Here is a 20775-nt window from a genome sequence, read left to right on the forward strand (position 1 = left end):
CAATAGTGCCAAAAGTTTTCGACAAACCTATTAGAACCGTCCCCGAGATGTTAGCTTCATCAATGTAAAATTTAACCTTAGCACTAAAAGTAGCAATGGCAGTGTCGGTCGAAAAACCTTTGCATTACCCATATTGCTTGGAGGTGAGAATATTAAACTTGTTGAAGTACTTAGACAACGTCACATCTACCAGTTTCTCTAAAAGCTTGTCGAAAAAAGAAAGAATTGAAACTGGCCTATAGTTATCCGGGTTTGTAGAGCCACATTTGTTAAACACAGATAACCTTAACCCCTTGTAGCTGCTGCTCAAAAATTTAGGTCTTCAATGAACAGTTAAAAATGCGGGTAATTACGTACGATATAAGGTTACTAATACTAAAAATCTGCAGAAATTCAGAGAACTGGCTACTAATGCATAGCATTATTATGCCTTTTGTCCAGAGCAGGGGTCGGCAACCTATGGATGTGGAGGGCTCAGTTTTATGAAGCCGACCGGGCAGAGGGCCGGACGGCAAATCGAATGGCGGGGTTGCAGGCAACGAGAAAAAATTAAGCGAATTGACAATTATATTTGCTAATACTTGACCATAATCTGGCTAAGTGTGAAGATGGGGGACAATGCCAACTGTAAGCGATCAATTCTCTGTTCATGTCTCCCGTCTCACTCCATTTAAGGTCAAAACTGGCGTGTCGGCCTTCAGGTAGGAAGTGTCAAGGCGAGGGGTGAAGGTTCTGACGACGTGCTGGGGGTTGCGTAATACCGCCCCGCGGGCCGCAGGTTGCCGAGCCCTGGTCTGTAGAGTATGAGTTCTTTACAGTCAAATATGTATATGAGTAGTGGAAGGCGTTCAATTATTTTATTCTTTTTAAGTTTTCTCTTCTTTTCGCCAATGGGGTAAATTTATATCATTGTAGCGATGGAGCGCCTTTACTTCGCTAGTTATGTTTTTTTTTTTTATGAGGATGCAAGGAGTACTGTAGAGTTGGCCCGTTTAAGCTATTTTTATTTGTACTTCTAACGTTCTTTGCGGACTTTTTTTAGGCTTCGGGTTTCTGGGGAGATGTATAAGATGCATATTTTTAATTTTTTCAAATCATTTTTGTTGAACTTTTTGTTTTGGCGATTTTTATTTTTGGTTTTTCAAGATTCTTTCCGACCAGTTATCTCGATGTAAGCTACTATGACGATTAAAGGTGTTACTTCCACCAAATTTGCATTCTTGCGGAAATGCAGAGCGTTACATGGGTCGCTCATTTTCGCTATTTTTTATTTTTTATTTTGAGCGTTCTTTCGCAGACTTTTTTTGTTTTATATTCGGTTTTGGGGGATATGTATAAGACACATATTTTAGATTTTTTCAGATCGTTGTAGGGAATTTTTATTTTTGCTATTTTGCTTATTATTTTCGTTTGTAAAAATTCTTTCGGAACAATTGTCTCCCTTTGCGCTATTACAACGATTGAAGGTTCTAAACGGAAAAACACGCCAGTGTTTTGATACCATATCCTGTGTGAAAATTTCGTTCTGTATTCTTTTTAATGCAAAGTAGTCGCACATTGAGCATTCGAGAAGCACGACTGCAAATGTACGCTCTGTTGCCTTTTTGTTTTTTGTTTTGTACACTAGACTGCAAGTGTGCAATATAATATACTGCGCCCGCACGCTGCCTGCCACCGGAGCAGGGGCCCTAGTCAGGCTCCAAGCCTTTAGCCTCTGCCCCCTTTTCTGTACGGAAAGAAACAGTAAAGAAAGAAAGAAAGAAATTCCGCCAAATCTGCATTTTATGGAAATTAAGGGAGTTCTTGGCTGTAGGTACAGTACTCGGCCTAAGGAATGCTAGCATTAACAACATTTTTGCCGTGCATCCCATCCAAGCCAGGTCCAGTTACTTTTAGTGCGTTTAGAGTGGACTCAACTTCCTGCGAACAAGCGGGGTTCAAAAAAAAATCGCAATCTGCGTGTGAAAGGCACGCGTGTAATGTGTAATGTTAAGCCGTGGCAACATGAACACTGGGCAAAAAACATACGCAGAAGGTAATTGCAATTTATGCGGGATTGGTGGTAACTGATTCATTAATTACATTTACATGACAAGCAACGTTACTAGGACTATTCCAGTTCTAAAACTCAACTTGCAAGCGGCCCGTAAATGTGACCGCTGTTAGTTTACTCCCGCGAGGTGGCGCAGCTGCCACGGTCTGTCTTCAGGTCAGCCCGGTCGGCCAGCTCGGCGGGCGCTTCGTTATGCAGCACTCCGCAGTAATCTGTACACAAATGGATTCTTTTTGATGTGATTGTGCCATAATTTCAGGTTTTAAGCTGATGGGACAGGTTGGGAACGTATGTATTTACGTGTTTGACGTATGAAAATTTCTGTGCTGACGCTGTGGGCTGGGTACACAGTGCAATGCAAGTGAGGTGAAGCGGACGAGCCCCTTTGACCGCTGAATGGCTGTCCCTATTCATTATTTCTGTGTGCTATGTATATAATTATGATAGTTCAGTGCATCCAATGCTTAGAATTGGCATGCAAATCCACTGGTAGGGTACGCAATCCCGCGTGAAAATTAAGGGTTCTCTAAACTGAAATACCGTTAAGATGAGCAAAGCAACGATAACTGACATTAGATACCCGCGACAACTTTCTGAAAATTTGAAATGACAACTTGAGCCCCAATTAGTATATCTGAAATGTTTGAGGCTTCGATTTTCATCCTGTCTTTCATCCTGGTGTTGGTTCGGACGGCAGCATTCCATCGTTAACAGAGCGCGAACGGATCGTTTTCAAGACGGCTGAGTCGAAGTTTCCGAATTTAAGCTGGCGTGGCAGGCTCGGACGTAGATATTTGCGTGCCTCAGGTGCAAAAATTTCTGCACTAAAGTTGATCCTGCCGTCTCGCTCTCGAAGACGAGTGAGACGGTAGGCATATGGCAAGAACACCCGTTTCATCGTTTCCTGGTGGACCCTGTTCGTGCACGCTAGCAATTTTGTATGAGTCAGATAATTGACTTTAATGGCTGTGACCCGCCGCGGTGGCTCAGTGGCTAAGGCGCTGTGCTCATGAGCACAAGGTCGCGGGTTCGATTCCCGGCTACGGCGGCCGCTTTTGTGATGGAGGCGAAAAGCAAAAGCACCCGTGTGTACGAGATTTCGGCGCACGTTAAAGATCCCCAGGTGTTCAAAATTAATCCGAAGCCCTCCACTACGGCGCGCCTCATCGCCTGCGTTACGACGGCGCGTTAAACCCTACAACCGATCAGTCAATTTAACGGCTGTGCGGAATGAGTTCTCTGCCAGGTAACTTTCACATTAAGTTATAACATAACCTCATCTGCATTGTTGTGTGCCTACGTGGAACAGCGTCTAGGACTGGGGTCTATGACTCAGCTCTGCGGTGCTTGCATATTGTTTTCTAATCAAAGGCTTCGAATTGTGGATTTATTGCCAGCAGCCTCTTTGACGGTGGCCTACATAGGCCCGATAGTGAAGCCTCTAAACTGTTACAGGAACTCTCCCACATGTAAGATGAAAAAAAAAAAAAAACACTAGAAGAGGGCACGAGCAACGATTGTCGGTACATTTTAAAGACGATAGGATTTCTTGGGCTACTTAAACGCAGAAATTTTGCTCTCTCTCCAAGTCTGTCTGTCTGTCTGTCTGTTCCTGGATTCAGCCACCCGGTTTAAGTGAAACAGAAGCTGCGCAATAGTCTTATATACCTAGAGCCAAATCTAAACGTCTAAGTCCGGTGTCAATGTTCAGGTTTGTCCACAGTGTTGAACAAGGACAAGGCATTAGGAAAATATAAGGCAGAAAATCAATTTATAAGTGATATTTGCAGTGTTCTATTGCTATAAAATTTGTGGATGCTTCGTTTTTGCGATAGCAAATGAAATACTACATCTAACTGCAAAAAACCGGCGCCTGCTGTTGCCCGCGTTACGTGACGGCATTTAAGAAATCAAACGGCAACAGCAACGAAAGGTTCCACTAGATAGGTCCCACGTTCCGTTTTGAAACGCTCGCGGAGTAGGGCAACGTGATTCTCTAAAACTTGTAGTAGGGCGCCTCGATTCACGCGCGTCTCCACCGCACGGCAGCGCTGGCATCGAGGCACCCTACTCGGAGCAGTGGAACGCGGAAAATTTAAATTGACTTGGCTAAACCTCTAGCGTCTTATCCTGGGGGGAACGAGACGGGAGAGGAACGGCATGAGACGTGAGCGGGAAAGAAAACGGAGGCATTTACTTGGCAGGGGCGCCAGTCGCTTATCGCCTTTCACGGAGATTTGCAACGAAAGGAGCAGATACGCGGCCATTTATCTCTCAAGCGCTACCCGCACAATTATTTCTTTTTCACTGAGTTAGAAAACTTCTTCACTGAGTTAGAAAAAAAATTTCTCGTATTAAATTTTGGGGACAAAACATTTATTCATTCTTGTCATCGAGCAGCGATTGTATGTACCTTTTTATACAAACATTGGGCACGCTCACTCGTTTCATGTGCATGGTCAAACCAGGCGACTTTCTTTTAGGCGGCCGCTGTCATCTCTAACAGTGCTTCCCCATAACAATGAAGGGCACATGGGAATACGCAGTTTGCACAGTGAAGATAAAAATGTTCTTTCAGTCCTCAACGTGATCCACGATGTCTCAAAATACATCTCCACAAACAGCTGCGCCACTCGTGAAGTCGTGGGTGTCCCTGGTGAGATGCCTCCCTTCGTTGGAAGACCACGCTAAACTGTGGCTACCATTACAACAAGGAGCAAACTCGACGAAAATATGACCAAAACCTGACGCATAAATTCACAATTATTTCGAACTGTGTATGTTTTGCCAGCAGCCTTTGACGGTGGCCTACATATGCCCGAGCCTTTAAACTGCTACAGGAATTCTCCCGCGTGTAAGATAAGACGAAAAACACGGCATCTTAGCTCACAAACCTCCTGACAAGGACCTTCCTGGAGCGTAATGCGAATGCGAACAACAAGGCCACCCACGCACAAACTCATTCCAACATGCGGCTTGACGCGACGGGCTGCGTCCCGAAGCCAGCGGAGCGTGGCCATAGGCTGACCCAAGGAGGTGATGCTAGAAGTTATAGTATAACCTCCTCGGGACCGTGTCGCGCTTGGCGCCCCACGCAGCGTCCACAGAAAGGGGTCACGCGTCGAGGCCGAGTTTTAGATGCGACTGCATCTCATTCACTCGCCTTGTCCTTGCATCCGGCGTCGTCGGCGTTGTTGTCCGCGTCCGCCCCTCCCCCATTCTCCTCGCCGCGTGAGCTGCGCTCTCCGCCGCTCACCCCCTCTCCTCTCCGATAGCGAACACTCTCTCGCGAGGGGCATTGGATTGGATTGGAATGGATTGGCTTGGATTGGATTGGATTAGATTTGGATTGGATTGGAATTAAGTGGATTGTGTTGGATTGTGTTGCGTCATAGCCGCGGCAGACGCACTGGCGCCGGCGCGTCCCCTCACCGTTATGCGCGCTATAAAACGCGGTGCCTGCGCCGCTCCGCTCCATCGTTCCAGCGCCGTTCCTCCGCTGTCCAATGCTGCAACGTGAACCCCCTATGCGTCGCATCTACACAGGGGTTCCCGCGAGGGGAGGTGGGAGTTTTTATAACTGAAATTATGTAGAAACGTCGATGACAAGAGTGGCTACAAATCATCATCGGCTTCTAATTAAGATAGCAAAGCAGATTGGAAACGTGATGAATCTATGAGGGTGACGGTGTTTGCGGGTAGAGCATTCCACTCAATTATACACAATGAAAGAGGGGGGATTTACTATTTCTTTGTGCGCGAAAATATTGGTTTAATCTTATGCGCATGGTCGGTGCGAACAGAAACGGGAGGAGTCGGGTAAATGAAGATTCGAGAAAATGACGGGTCACCATAATATAAAGTGGGAAAAAACTATGCGGGACACCTTTCTACGCGTGGCAAGTGGAGGAAGGTTCAAATTATGCTTCAGTAATGACACACTTCCATTGCAGAAGTAACAAGAGCAGATAAACCTGGCTGCTTCATTGCACTGATCCCAGCATATCAGTCAACACTGCCGCACGAGGGTGCCAACTTGTTGACGCATACTCTAAAGACCTGACCAAAATTGTATATGCTTGGAGATTCGTGCCCGAATCTGCGCACCTTAGAATGCTCTTCGAAAGACCGATTTTTAAAGGATTTGTTAGTTATGTATTCCACATGAGTGTTGCATGCTAAGTCACAGTATAAAAAAATGCCAAGGCTTTTGTTGATGAAACAGTATCAATTACGTTGTAGTTAAGTGAACACGTGGGAGGGGGCCGTATTGCACCGGAAACAAATCTAATGCGTTTGGTTTTAAAGACGATAGTCTTTCTTGGGCTACTAAAACGCAAAAATTTTGGTCTGTCTGTCGGTCTGTCTGTCGGTGTGTCTGTCTGTCTGTCCATCTGTCTGTCTGTCTGTCTGTCTGTCTGTCTGTCTGTCTGTCTGTCTGTCTGTCTGTCTGTCTGTCTGTCTGTCTGTGACTCGATTCAGCCAACCGGCCGGAGGGAAATAAAATCTGCGCAATAGTCTTATATACTCACAGCCAAATCTAAACGTTTTAGTCCGGTGTCAGTGTTCATTCAATATTGTTGAACAAGAACAAGACAGTAAGCAAATAGAAGGCAGAAAATCAATACATAATGATATTTGATGTGTTACTTTATTAAAAAATTCATGGATGCTTGATTTTGCGATAGCAAATGAAATACTACATCAACGGCAGAAAACCGTCGCCTGCTGTTGCCAGCGCTACCTACTGGCAGCATTTAAGAAATCAAACGGCATTAGCAACGAAAGGTTCCACTAGATAGATGCACGTTCCGCTTGGACCGCTCGTGGAGTAGGGCAACGTTGTTCTATAAAAGTTGTAGTAGGGTGCCTCAATTCGCGGGAATCTCCGCCATACGGCAGCGCTGGCATCAAGACACCCTACTTGGAGCAGTATAACGCGGTAAATTTAAATTGACTTGAGCAAACCTCTAGCATGTTTACTTTGGGAGGAGTGCGACGGAAGAGGTACAACATGAGAGGTGAGCGGGAAAGAAAAGGGGGACCTTTACTTCGCAGGGGCGCCACTCGACTATCGTCTTTCGGCGACATTTGCAACGAAAGAATCAGATACCTGGCTATTTTTTTCAAACGTTAATTTTCATTTGCCACAAGCGGCACAACTTCGTTAGTTGCACCAGGACTGACATTAAGGTAGAAATGCTTTCTTTATACCCCGATATATGACACAACATCTCGCGAATGGACGTATTGAAGAGGCAATGTTAGACCCGATGTCGCCGATGTAAACTAACCGGGGGTATTGTGTCTTTTTCTTAACTTTGCTGCCTAATCTATGGCCCTGTTTTGCTATCGGCGATGCTTATTTTCATCATCCTTATTTTCTCGTCCCTTTGAGCTGACAAGTTTTTACTAAGTGCGGTCGGTCATGTGTAAAAACTCGCCTTTACAAAGGCCTCAGTTGTCGATTGATTTTAGGTACTGCTTTTGTCCAAAGACTCTAGACCCAAAGTTCTCATATCTTGAAATTTTCCGGGAAACTACGTTAATGAATCCCACCTCGCTTGCGTGTTTTGTAATATCAATCAATGTTGAGTGGGCCGGGTAGTTATGAACACTGAAGCTCTATCAAATCGTAATTTTTTGTGTCCACAGTTAAAAATACAGACATTGCCGAGCGCACGCACGTGAGCGCGGACCTTGCGGCGACCGCCCCGCAGTTAACGAAACGAAGAAAATGCTGAGTCCTCTCGTGTGCGTGCCTCGCGACGTCCGCCCACAGTCCCATGCTGACGTTCGTAAAGCCAAGCATTCCTACTTACGGTGAGTGGCCCGATTGCGGCGACCACCCGGCAGTTAAAAAAGCCAGAAAATGCCGAGCGCTCGTGTCTGCGTGCCTCGCAGCGACCACCTAGCGTCCCCAGAGCACGTTTGTCAAGCCTTGCGTACCCACTGAACGAGATTGGCAAAGATTGCCCCCCCCCCAAAAAAAAAAAAAAAAAAAAATCTGGCGGTCGCCGTAATTGTGGCAACGCTTGCTGGGAACGAGACAGACACATGACAGCGTACTGCCCTCCAAGGTGATGTCCAATAATAATAACTTCCAAAAAAAACTAAAGAAGCTCACACTTATAGCAACAATGATGAAGTAAGGGTCGTTGCGGCAGCGAAGAAAAAGCAAATCGGCTGGAATAGTGGACTTAAACCTTCGTGATGGTCGTGAAGGTTGGGTATAGGTTCGCTACCTGCAAGTCTTACGCGTTAGTGTGAGCTTCCTTTAATTTTTTTCTAGTTTTTGGAGGTATTTCATTATGTACTACCGAAAAAAAATTCAGACGCAAGAAGCAATTCAAGAAATGAATTGCCTAAGCGTTCACCTAAGCACTCCTTATGGTACAGTGATTGCAAATGCATTAGAGGCCACACGAGTCAACTAGTCGTTATCATCATCCCTTCCCGTCTTTCCCTTTTTCTCTCGGCTACTGTGAGTCGGCACGCACCCGCGTTCGCATCGCTAAGCAAAGATGACGATTAGCTGTCACGTATTTTGCTGCTCCCGTGATTAGCATTCTCAAATTACTCCCACTGGCCTCAGTACATGTATATCCCCTATGTCGGAGCCCACGAGGTCCATATTTATCCTTTTCCCTTCGCGTCATGTGCTATCCCCTCCGTCACTATGAAATGACACATACCCTCGTTCGCATCGTCAAGCAAAGGGCGCCCGTGTGTCGAGATTTCGGCGCACGTTAAACATCCCCTGCAGGGGGTCAAAATTAATGCGGAGCCCTCCACTTCGGCGCGTCTCATAGCCCAAGTGTAGGTCGGCGCGTTAAACCCAACAAGCAAGCAAATGTGACATTTAGCAGGAACCTACTCTGTTTGCTACTCTTGTCTTTGGTACTCCTGGCTACACTTGTAATTAGCCTGCTTAAATAGCTCATTTAGGTGTCAATAGATGTCTCTAACACACTCCTAGAAGTCGAAGGCCAGAACGCATTCGCGAAGTGCACCTCCAGTCAGCTGGAGTAACCGAGCTGTTCTGGTGTTGGGGATTCCTGTTCGTCACGCCTTCCAGAGGCTTCTGGTTCGAATATCACCCTATCCCAAACTTACACAATTTCCTTGACAGCTCTACTGCTTGTTGACACGACCTTCGCTGGGAAATTTGGCGTCAATTTCAGCATTCCTTGGTCTTTTGTAATCTTTCAGCTATCGCGCACTTTGTGCGCCGTCCGTCGGCCATTTTGTTCAGCGTCTGAGTGCTAAGGGGCTGAATTTTCGACCTAGTTACCTAATTATTTCCCACAAAATCTAGAGTTGGTGGGATATTTGTGGATTAACCTTCTATTATTAGATTAATGCTTTCGTCGCGATTAATTATTTTTATTCAGTTAATTGGTTGAAGTCCACACGAGCCAAGAGCCAACAACCATCTGGATCCCTTGGAAGGGTGGCACGCGCAGAACTCCCCCCTTTCTTAAACTAGCACGCATTGTAAAAATGCTGCTGTGCGTACTGGTGACCTCAACGCCATTTTAAACCCGCTTACTTCCTGTCCTCAACGCGAGCGTGTGTTCAGCACAGCCTGGATGACTGTGAGCAAGAAAAGAAACTCCCTGCTGTCGGAAACCTTTGCCCTGTAATCAGTAGCATCGACCATCTAACAACAGAAACAACCATTAAAAATGAGCCCTCGTAAGGCATTTTTCTTCTGAATGAACACGTCCGATTAATCAGTAAATTAATCTATTAACGCCATTAGACTAATCGGAATAAAACTTTTAATCGACGCCCAGCCCAAATAAAATCATGTTCAGGGTCTTAGTTCACTTCACGGGTAACGAGGGTAACTAAAGAATTGAGGGAAGCTTGCACTCACGCGCAAGACTTCAATTGCAAAGCTGTTGTAGGTGAGCAACGCCGAAGACATAGTTAAATTTCAGTATCATTCTTTATTTGCACAGTTGCGGTGCTAGTAATCGTCGTCATATGCATCGAAGAGGTCGTCGTTTTTTTTTTTTTTTTCGTGGCGAGTGGTGGATTCAAAGTCATTCTCAGTATTGTGCTCTTCCACCAGCTCTTCCACATCTACTCGAGGCAGCGGTGGCGTGATCTGCAAGTCGTCTCTGGAAGGACTGGCACACTCGTAGCCATGTCTCCCATTATCCATTGTGGCTTCTAGGAAATCCGGCGGCCGTGGTGACCTCTCCCCAGCAGGGCGCCTTTTCATCTTTACCATCAGCGCTGAAGTTTCTTTTGCATGCGCGGTAGCGCTTGACGACAGCGCTGGAGGGTTTTTTTTTTTTTCTTATTTTAATTTTTGCTAGAGCCGCTGCGAGAGCCAGGGACTCGGCGGTCGCCGCGAGGCACGCGCTCACGAGCGGTCGCCAGTTTCTCGCTCCTCGGGTTTTTGCCATTTTTTTTTTCTAATGCCAGTGCGCGTGCCGGGGACGCTCGGCGGTCGCCGCGAGGCACGCGCTCACTAACGATCGGCATTTTCTTTGTATTTTTTCCTTACTTCCGGCTTATAAAATCAGCTCCGCTGTTAATAAAAGCCGGCTTGGTAGCGCGCTTTCGCTGGCGTCAATATACCCATGACCTATCATCACATTCAGTGTTAATGCCGACTTCGTGCGGAAGGACCGCACCAGCCCGAGTTTTTTCCCGTTTAGCTTAAACTGTACCACCTCTGAAATATCGCCTTGGGAAATCTAGAGGGCCGTATTTTTCGGCCGCGGTGATCACACCTTTGCAAATCCCTTCATTCAGCACAGCTCGTGCGTATTCCAAACGAAGCTCTTTAATCACCGAGCACGTGCTCCCACCGCCTCGGGTGCATTTCGGGTGCAGCGCCGCTGTTGCACGTGATCGCTCCCACGGGGACGGCGGGAAGGACACGTGGCGCGAAAATGGCGCGCGAGTCTTTTCCCCGGCAGCCAAGGAAAGGTGAGAGGCCGCGCAGCAGCGTTTATGCGTGCGTGTTCGGCGGCAATCTTTTGAGCGAGACCAGCAGCGCGTTCTTGTTCTCGACATCGTTCCTCCGGCGCTCCTGCCAGGGGGCGCAAATGAAGACGGATCGACGCGGCCAGCACCGCAGCGCCCTGCACAGTCGCGGCGTGCGAAGCAGCAGCAGCAGGAAAGAGCGCCGGGGCGCCGTTGGGGATCTGTCGCGCCCGCTTCGTTTGTCGCCGTGTGCCCGCGCGGAGAAATGCAGCGCTACCGACAGCGGCACCGCTGGCAGCAGAGCCTGCAGGAACACCAAAAAGAACCGGGCGCCGAGGGAGAAGGGCTGGGTGGGCGGTGCCACGTGACGGGCCGCTCGGAACGAAAACAGCTTCCTTGCTTTTGTCGTCGCCGGGCCGGGCTCCGCGGTGAGCAGCACCCTGGGCTTCGTTTGTTCCTGCCCGGATCCTCGAGCCGAGGGCACTGCCGGTGCCTTGCTTATCCGGGCCGCGTACGTATCCGCGCAAGTATATAGGCGCGAACGCACGTCCAAGCGATGGCCTGCAGTCGGCGACGAAGCGAGAAGACAAAGAAAACGGGTGTCGGGCCATATATATCAATTACTGGCAGAGTGTTGCGCGAGCCCCGGCGTGTATATAGGTACGTGGCGGCGCTCGTTGAAAATTAACACGAACCCGCGGTCGCGGACGAGCGGGCAGAAAGGACGAAATCGCCTCATGAAAAATGAATCGCCGCCGGCAGCACCGAGGCCGAGCGCGGCGCCCTCGCGAGAGGAGCAACAAAATGAGAACGGGGCGAAAAAGAGAAGAACCTCATTGCAGTCGCGTGTAACCCTTTCGGAAAGAGTTAACGCGACCGCCGAGGCTTGAAGCACGCTCTTGATTCCGCGCGCTCGTCTAGCGGCCCGTTATTGCTCTTCCCTGCCTCCCTCGCGGTTCGCGCCTGAAAACTTTGGCGACAAGAGCTCGTTGTTCATGCATGCTGATGGGTTCCGAGCCGCCCTCCCTGTTTCCTTTTTGCCGCAACCTACTCGGCCATATAGCTGGCTATCCGGAGGCAACGCGGGCCTTCGGAGGCAACGCCGTCCTTGTAAGTCCGCTGCAAGCGAATTACACCTTCCCAAACACCAAATCTTGCCTCTTGGCACTTGGATGTGGTTTGCGCGAGACTTCGTGTGCAGCGTGTCCAGGCGTTGTTACTCTCAGATATGAAAACGACGCGTAAAGTTTTTATCACGAATGCTTGAGAAGTTTTGGTAGCCCCTTTAATGCCAACAGAGTTTGCGCGTACGCCTATGTCTTCCACTTCCCGAGGTTATGGCCCTGTTTGCACAGTTGGGGATTAGTTCGGAAAATAACGCATGTCCTTCTTTTCGCTCTGACGTACGCTAGGTTGCGGACGCGAACTGGCCAACTAGTTTACCCCGCAGTTTCACCAACTAGCTTAACCTCATGTTTTGTAGAAGATGATCATCTTCTTCAAGACATGAGCTACACTCCCTGCGTTCCTTAAACGCGGTTGGCAAATGCCGTGGTTCGGGAGTAGAAACGGAAGAAAAAGACATGCGCATTTAAATCATACGATCAAGGAGAAAAAACCTTGAAGGGACCATAAAGGCAAAATACAAGCGTGTTTTATTCGAAAGATTTGGCGTTTTATAGTTGCTCCGCGCTTTTCCGGCTGCAAATGATGCTTTATTCACCGAGAAATTAAACAATTTAAGACAAAAATTCAGTTCCCCGCTGCATTGTGTGTTTCGTGGCCTCTGCGATGAAATATCCAGGACAGGTATTTGAAACGAACGGTAGTTTGTTGACTACGGCTGCAGCGGACGGTGGAACGTCTTTTGTTGCTTTGTTTGTTGCTATGTTTGCGCTTTGGTAACGCCTTCCCCAGATGGCGTTACCACAGCGCTCAGGACCGCTATCTGCACTGGCTTTGTTTTTGACCTGATTTTCACCTGGCTTATTTTTGTTACGGTTGATAGTAATCGTTTTGTTAAACATTGGGTATGCTCGACAAACAGAGTCACAGAAGGCAATGTCGCCTGTGCCTGTTGCCCAGTATAAGCTCAGCGCGCCGGATGCCTGTGCAGCTATAACCTGCATAATGCGCGGTTATAACACGCACTGGTGCTTCTATGTTTACGTGCGCGTTCTTAACTTCTATGGTTTACCCCACCATTCTTACTGCTATTAAAAGAATCTGAATTAAATTTAGGTGCAAACAGCTCGTTCTGAAGCTTATCAGTCCTGCCTAACTTGCGTTTGCGTCAGTCAATCGCACAGCTGCCGATAATACTTCATATATCTAGTGCGGGAAATGAGCTATTGGGTCGCATGGCCATTCTTTCTTAATTACACAGCTTATTTGAGTGAAGTTTCCTTTAAAAGTACTGTCAGCGTTGTTCTAATGAGGAAATCTTTCTAATGAACCAAACTAGAATTTCGTCTCCGTGTCCCCTTTAAATTATGCTCAGCGCGCACGTGTGGTGTAAAAAATACTGGACTGTATTATTCATTGATGATTTTGCAGTCTGAATAATTTTTTCACACTGGTTCAGAGGGCAGAAAAAGAGCTTTTCATCGGGAAGGCGCGTAATCCTGACTGATAGTGCCGATGAGTCGAACAGTGTCTCGGAGTAGCGCCAACCATTCATCTTCCATGTCTTCGTTTCGTGGCGTGCACACTTTAACGCGAAACTCGGCCGAACTGAACGCTTGATTTGTTGTCCATATTTTATAGGACGTCACCTCAGCTAATGTTGCAGCTTCTCTGTGCTCTTATCTGCAGTAATAGAAGCACGCAAAAGGTTCGCTCGAAAGTATCCTCTTCAGCATTGGAGGGCAGTCGAAGGAGGAGACGAAAAATGTACACCATCTTCCCGCTAGGGGAACCACGGGTAGATGCGACGCATCGTGGGGTTTCCGTAGCGTTTCCGTTATGTTGTTTCCATTTAGCGTGTCAATTTGTTGTTGTTTCCATTATATTACGTACGGTTGCGCCGACCATCGCGATAGCAGGCCTGTTAGTCTCCATTCAAGTCATCGGTGGTCATCGGATGTCATCGGAGCGGCGGAACGACTGAGCGGAGCGGCGCAGTTACCGCGTTTATATGTACCTCGCGTTAACGGTGAGGGGAATGAGAGAGAGCAGCGCATGCGCATGTGTTAGATGTTTAACCGAGCGCTAACGTGCGCTGACGCACAGCTGGCACGGCGACGGGAGCGAACGCTAACACGCAGATGGCGCTGCGGTGAGAGCGGCGTTAGCGCGCAGCTGGCGCGGCGAGGAGAATGGGAGAGGGATGCGGACTACGGACGACGGAAGACGCCGGAGGGACAAGGCGAGTTAAAGAGATGCGTTGCGTCTAAAACCGATGAGGCTCCTTCCACCGGGATCTGCCAAAACCTTGCCTTGAAATGTCGCCTGCTGAAGTGAGTGTAGGAACGCAACCGTTGTGATTAGCAGCAGGAGGCATTTTTCGCTGTGTCCTGTTGGTCGGTGTCTTGTTATGCCCTGAAGTGCGCACCACGCAGTGCTCACGAAACGGGTGAGGACGCCCCACGCCCACTTAGCTTTGAGGATAGAATTTGGGGGCCTTTCGTATACGAACAACATTTTTAGCTGAAGTAGGCAACATGATTTAAAACATCTTTTTTTAGTGCCATTGTTTTGCGAAATTACGACTATCGGCTTCGGTTTCCTGAGCTACCTTCGATACCTCAACCACCAAGTACGCTATGGTTCAATGAAGGTTGCGCAGCGGACTCGCTTTGATGTGGGAACAGCGGGAAAAGTGCTTTCCGCGCTGTCCCGTCGATTGTCGCGCTGATAAATTACTGTTCGCTTATGACTATGCAGGGCAGAAATTTCGAAAATAATTTTTAATGAGATAAAACTAGACTTGTGAATAAACAGGAAATTGAATTTTTATTGCATTGTCTTGGAGACAAAAGGGGCGGAAGTGGAGGCTGGCCGGCCAAATGTCGTGAAACAGAATTCATGCTTGGTCCTCACACAGTACCTTAACAGATTTACTATCTTCTTAATGAACCTTAGCGAGGACTCCTTCGTAAGCAAGCTCTCAAAGGCGCACACATGGAAGCCGAGGGCACGAGGAGGCTCCACGTGGTCGGGGCGAGCAGCGTGAAACGTTCGGGGGGCTCTGCGCGCCCAGTTGTCGGTGTGGGCCATGTCGTCCGAGTGGTGACTTTCCATTTCGTCAACAGTACGGAAGCGTCCCTTCCAGCACGACGCAAAGTATCATTTCAACACGGTGATAGGCTGCACATGGCGGCTGAAGCAATCTGGAACATTCCTAACCATGGTCATTTGCGTAAAACTGGGCACAAGTATTCATTTAGAACATTGTTACACAAAAATCCCTCGACTTCAAAAAAGAAGCACGCAGGATTGCGGGGCTCGAAGCCAGGGCATTACGATACGGAACAAAAGACTCTACCTCAACGCCACAATGTTCCAACGGCGGGTCCACTTTAGAAGTCCGTGAAAATAATGTTGTTGGTTTTGTGAGCGAACCAGTAGGTGGCGTTAGGGGCTTTTACTTCTGTATCCCATACAAAACAAAATGACACGGGATCGCGGAAGCATTGACGGCTCGTTCTGGTGTCGCTGCCAAGGATCCTTCCTTGGAGGAGGAAGACTTGGGGGCTTGGCTTGACGCAACAGCTTTTCAGATGGAGAAGGAAAGCAAAAACACCTGCGTGGTGACATATCGGCGCACGTGAAAACTTTCCATGCGGTGAAAATTAATCCGCAGCCTTCCACTACGGCGCACCTCATAGGCTGGGTGTAGCTTCAGTGTTACCCCTCTCCCCCCCCCCCCCAAGTTTGTTTTTTTTAGAGACGATAGGTTTTCTGGGGCTACTGAAACGCGAAAATTTCTGTCTGTCTGTCTGTCTGTCTGTCTGTCTGTCTGTCTGTCTGTCTGTGTCTGTCTGTCTGTCTGTCTGTCTGTCTGTCTGTCTGTCTGTCTGTCTGTCTGTCTGTCTGTCTGTCGGCCTTTTAAGAAAATTTTATTTGAAAATACACACAAAACCTTCCGCCCTGGCTGTCTATCTTTCGATTCGGCCTTCCGGCCGAAATTTGAAACAATTCGTCACAAGGAATTTATATAGGCAGAAGCGTTCTAAACCACTAAGGCCCAAATTTTAAAACCTTCCTTACCTTACCCCATTTCCTCACCTTACTGAAGGAGCCCTTCATGCTCCCTTACAGTGAGGCGACCTTGCAGCTCCGATTCTCATTTTTAAAGCCTCCCTCAACCTTCCTTACCAAAGGGCGCCCTTACTCCCGTCAAGGAAGACATTCGTGCACATGGGTGCGAGGGTAAGCGCAATTTGTTCTTAAAATGTGCCTTCATTAGCCGTGATAGGCATGTAATTTGTCGTGTTTTACATTTATACGGGCATATATATTTAATGTTTGCTTATTGCGCAGTTCTTGAAACAAGTTGTACCGGTCGGTTACTACAGTTGCTTGTAAGCCAAATCTAGTCTGGCAACAGTCTCACGTTGATTTTTGTCAACATCGCATTTAGCGTCGAAACGTGCGAGCCAACGTTTTGTGCGAGCGTAGCGCCAGTGTAACCATGCCCGGGAAAGTGTATTACACAGAAGAAAAAAAAAAAGAACTTCTCCAAGAACTGGTACGAAAATACAAAAACTTTGTAGAGTGCAACAAGAGCAACGCCATGTCGCTGCACGCGAAACCTAAAGTGTGGAAGCGACTTTGCGACGAATACAACAGCATGCCCAACGTGTGCCCGCGTGATGTAAAACAACTCCGCGTCATAAGCGTTTCCTCTTCGTTGCGTTTGGTAGCCGACGTACTTTGGGAACAGGCGCAAGCACAGCGCCTGCGTAACTACCCAGAGCCCATTGCTGACTATGGGCTGCGAAACGTTGACGAGGTTGCTTCTCAAAATCACGCGATTCCCAAATTGGATGCGCAAACCATACCCTCTAAACAACCGCTCACACACACACACGCGCAAAAAAAAAAAAAAAAACTCACCTCGTTGGGAATTGAACCCCCAACTTCAGCGCACGGGCGCGACGCGCGAGAGCACTGCGCCACTGCCCAAATGGTGCTTCGTTGCGAAATAGCCTGGGTAATAGATGGAGGCCCATCCTTCCGTGTCATACGTCGGTGTTTACTAGCTGGTTTACACAATTCCTGGCTGGTAAACTGAAATTTCTTAAATAGCGCTTGCACAGCAACGTTCCCCGAAGCCCCCACAATAGCTTATCGCCATCAACTCCGCTGCTTCGCGAAAGCGCTCGCAATAATGTGTGTGCACGGCTGCCGGCTGCGACTGCGATTTCCCACTGCGGGGATAGTGCTTGCTGTACTTTGGTTTTACGTTTCACATGAAAAACCTTGGCCGATGTTGATGCCTTATTACCCAAATTACCCTACGTAACTCTTCTTCTGCACGAAACTGACCTTACATTTTCTACAGGCGAGCCGATCGCACACGCATTTGCAGGTTGCAGCTCCGGGGTAGCGGCGTCGCCGAAGAGCACGGCCGAAGCCTCGAACGCCAAAATACGGATTGCATTAGCGCTAGTGTTGAGTTGTATGGGCTTCGTGGACGTTACTGAGTTTATTACACTCCAGAAACTATCAAAATATAGCCGCATTCATTGCGGCACGAATGTTGTCGGGGAGCAGTTTTCGCTTCTCGGTCGATTCCCGACGACGCGTCCGGCGACCGGTCGGACGTCCGGTCGCCGGACGCGTCGGTCAACTCGGTCAACCCGGCGCGGTCGGTCAACTCGGCAGTTGGCCGATGGTTTGGCGACTCGTCGGCGTCGCCGTCGCGTCGTCGTCGCCGTCGTGTCGGCCTAGTGGGAACGCGCCTTAACTCTTTCCGTACCGCACGCGCGATTTCGATCATGAGCGATCGAAATCGATCGGAGTTTTCAAACGCTGATTTGAAAGTCGCGCCGGGCGCTTTGAAACGTTTGGCGCCATCTACCGTGTAGCACAAGAAATAAGCTTTCATTTGCTGTGTAGTTTGTATTTTTTGAGCCAGGTGGCGGCCCGCCGGGAGAAGCGTATACGCGGCGTAGTTGCCGCGGAAGATGGCTGCGCCCCCGCGAGCTCGACGGTTGCTCCCAAACACCGCAAATCGCGAGATTCTACTCAATCTTCGGTGGATTTTCGGGACTTTACTAGCAGCAGTGACTCTTCCGATGATTTCGATCTGTCAAACTTGAGTTTTGACAGTGACGATGACGACAATCAGCCCGGAACATCAGCGGCCGCCAACAGGTAAGCGAGCGGCTTGTTTCTCTAGTGTAGCCGGTTTTCTTTGAGTGCTCCGCTGACGGTTCGCGAGGTTTATCAGTGTCACGCATGGTTCTATCTTATCTGCAGGGTTTCCACATCCTTTGGCCAAGACTCGCTGCTGCCTCGACAACGGAGTTTTTGCAATAAAAATCTTTACCTAAAACAATCGAGAAAAACTTTTTTTCTTCGTGGTTTTGAAGCGCTGTAAACAAACTTTTGCAGCTCAGAAACCACTAAAGTTAGGGCTTTGATTTTTTTAGAGAACATTGTCAAGAAATGCAGAAAACATTTGTATATTTCAGAATTTCTTCTAAAAATTTTTCTTTGAAGTTATAAAGAGCGTTTTCGCAATTTTGTGCTAAATTTGCCCAAAATGTCTAATTTGACAATTTTTATTTTGCTTTTTCTCTCTTTACAATTTCATAAAAGTTATGTCAATAAAAAGAGAATCTATTTAGGTTCATTTTCGTGTGCTTTATACATTTTTTCACCTAACGGGTTTTTCATAAAAAAAACATTACCGGAACCCACAAAAAACGGCACTTTTCCCCCGGTACGCAAAGAGTTAACGAGGCGTGTGCCAAGTGCTGCGGAGAAGTGTGCGTCCAGTTGAAAGAGCGGGGTAAGGTCGCATCAAGGTAGCCCGCGAGCGACCTTGCAGTAAGGAGACATCAAGGGAGCGTTTCGTAAGGAAGCCTCAGTAGGGAACGTTCCAAAATTGAACTAAGGCCTCCTTGCGAGTTCTAAGGCGACCTTAGTAAGGTAAGGAAGGTTTTAAAATTTGGGCCTAAGACTACAGGCGTTGGTCACACATGCCTCCATTATCTAGCGCAAAGAAAGCCTCACGAACATTTGAGGCGAAATGTAAGTGGTTAACTGGCTGTCCCCGCTTTCTTTCAGTTAAGAATAGATGTAGGCTTGTTTTTTTGCGAATATCAATTGAAAAAAATACGACTCGTTATAAACGGCTCGGAAAAGCTCCAGCAAGTGAGAGATTAAAGCAAGCATAAAAAGACCAGAACTCCCGTTCGTGCTGTTCCAGGCAGAACAAGAAACAAACAAGGTAAACACCAAGATGCGCGCTGTCCCATGAGACGGCGAACGAGCAGTGCAAAGGCGGGTAGAGGATGCGCTGAGTAGATGATGCGCTTGCTCCATCGTGCTCGTGCCTAGGGAGCGCGGACCCCGTCAAGCCGCTTCTGTTGGCTTTTTGTCGCGCTCCTAACATCTGTACTTCTGATGTTGAGTAAACTTGTCAAATTGGATTGCGTTGAACAAACCTCAACTCGATGCATCCTGAGAAGAGTGAGGGGGAGGAGAAGAGCGCGACGGGTTAACTGGAGCGCACATCCGGAAAGAAATTTGCGGGGCAGGGGCAGCAGACGAATATCGTTTTAGGGGCGATGCACCTTAGGACACCGCTTTGTCCGTGGCTTGTCCCTTGGTGTCCGTGTACACAGTGTTGCGCATGCGCGAGGAGCATTGGATTGGATTAGATTGGGTTTGGATTGGATTGGATTGGATTAAATTGAATGGTATCGGATTGGATTGGATTGGATTGGAATTGTATATACTGTACACATGCGTTGTCACTGATTTGCATGCACGAGTGGCAATGCCACGGGTGATTTACGGCAAGAACGATCCCCAGTGCTTCGCCCACTCGTCATGATTCACTTCGTGAGATGCGTGAATTTTTTTCTACTACATTTGCCGTGGAGCAAGCAGATACGCGGCCAAGCAAAGAGGTGACACAAGTACGCATCCATATGCAAATAGTATATCGGCGCAAAGCACGCGGTTTATATGTAGGCTCCTTGAAGCCGTACGGACTTCCGTAGATGCTGTTTTGTCTTTTTTTTTTTTCACAGCGACAGATGCACATAGGAGGCATCTACTCTTTCCGCTGCCCAATTTAAATACCCTTGTAAAGCAAGCGTAAATGTACGCTTCTATGGGGTGTGTGCATCCAGTCGGCGGTGGGGATAATTTATAGAAAAGAAGTTGCATAACAGCATTTGAACACCAGTATTTGGTATTTCTGTTCATAAACAAGAAACCCCGATGGCACATACCCTGCTGGGTGATTGGCCGAGAAGTTGCATGCAAACTATAAGCAGGGCCAATAATATGTTTATGTTCCAAAGTCACGTCCTAATGACAAAAAAAAAAACTGATTTTGAGGGGTGATAATCTGGGACCGTGTGCACCTTGATGCGGGATGTGTGAACAGTGGCAGCATGAACGATTTCTGAATTCTTTTTTTTTTTTGCCTCTACGAATACATGGTGTACCGTATTTGTATAACTAGAGCGGCAAGTATGCCTGATGCCGCTATTATAATTGATATCGTTGTCCACAGAAAGAGCTTGCCGTATGAGCCCCACATCGCTTTAGGGTTACATTTACCTTTGTAACTTGTTATGATTAGCCGA

At 47.8% G+C, this 20775-nt stretch overlaps 1 protein-coding gene across 3 annotated transcripts in view; it reads left to right on the forward strand.

The window, feature by feature from the left end:
* The window catches only part of LOC144138479 (pituitary homeobox 3-like), a 234308-nt gene that overhangs the window by 202493 nt on the left and 11040 nt on the right, over positions 1–20775 (forward strand). The window lies entirely within an intron of this gene.

This window comes from Haemaphysalis longicornis, unplaced genomic scaffold (assembly GCF_048455015.1).
Source record: "Haemaphysalis longicornis isolate Haplotype H1 unplaced genomic scaffold, Haemaphysalis longicornis Haplotype H1 scaffold_1, whole genome shotgun sequence".
In the NCBI taxonomy this organism is placed as follows: domain Eukaryota; kingdom Metazoa; phylum Arthropoda; class Arachnida; order Ixodida; family Ixodidae; genus Haemaphysalis; species Haemaphysalis longicornis.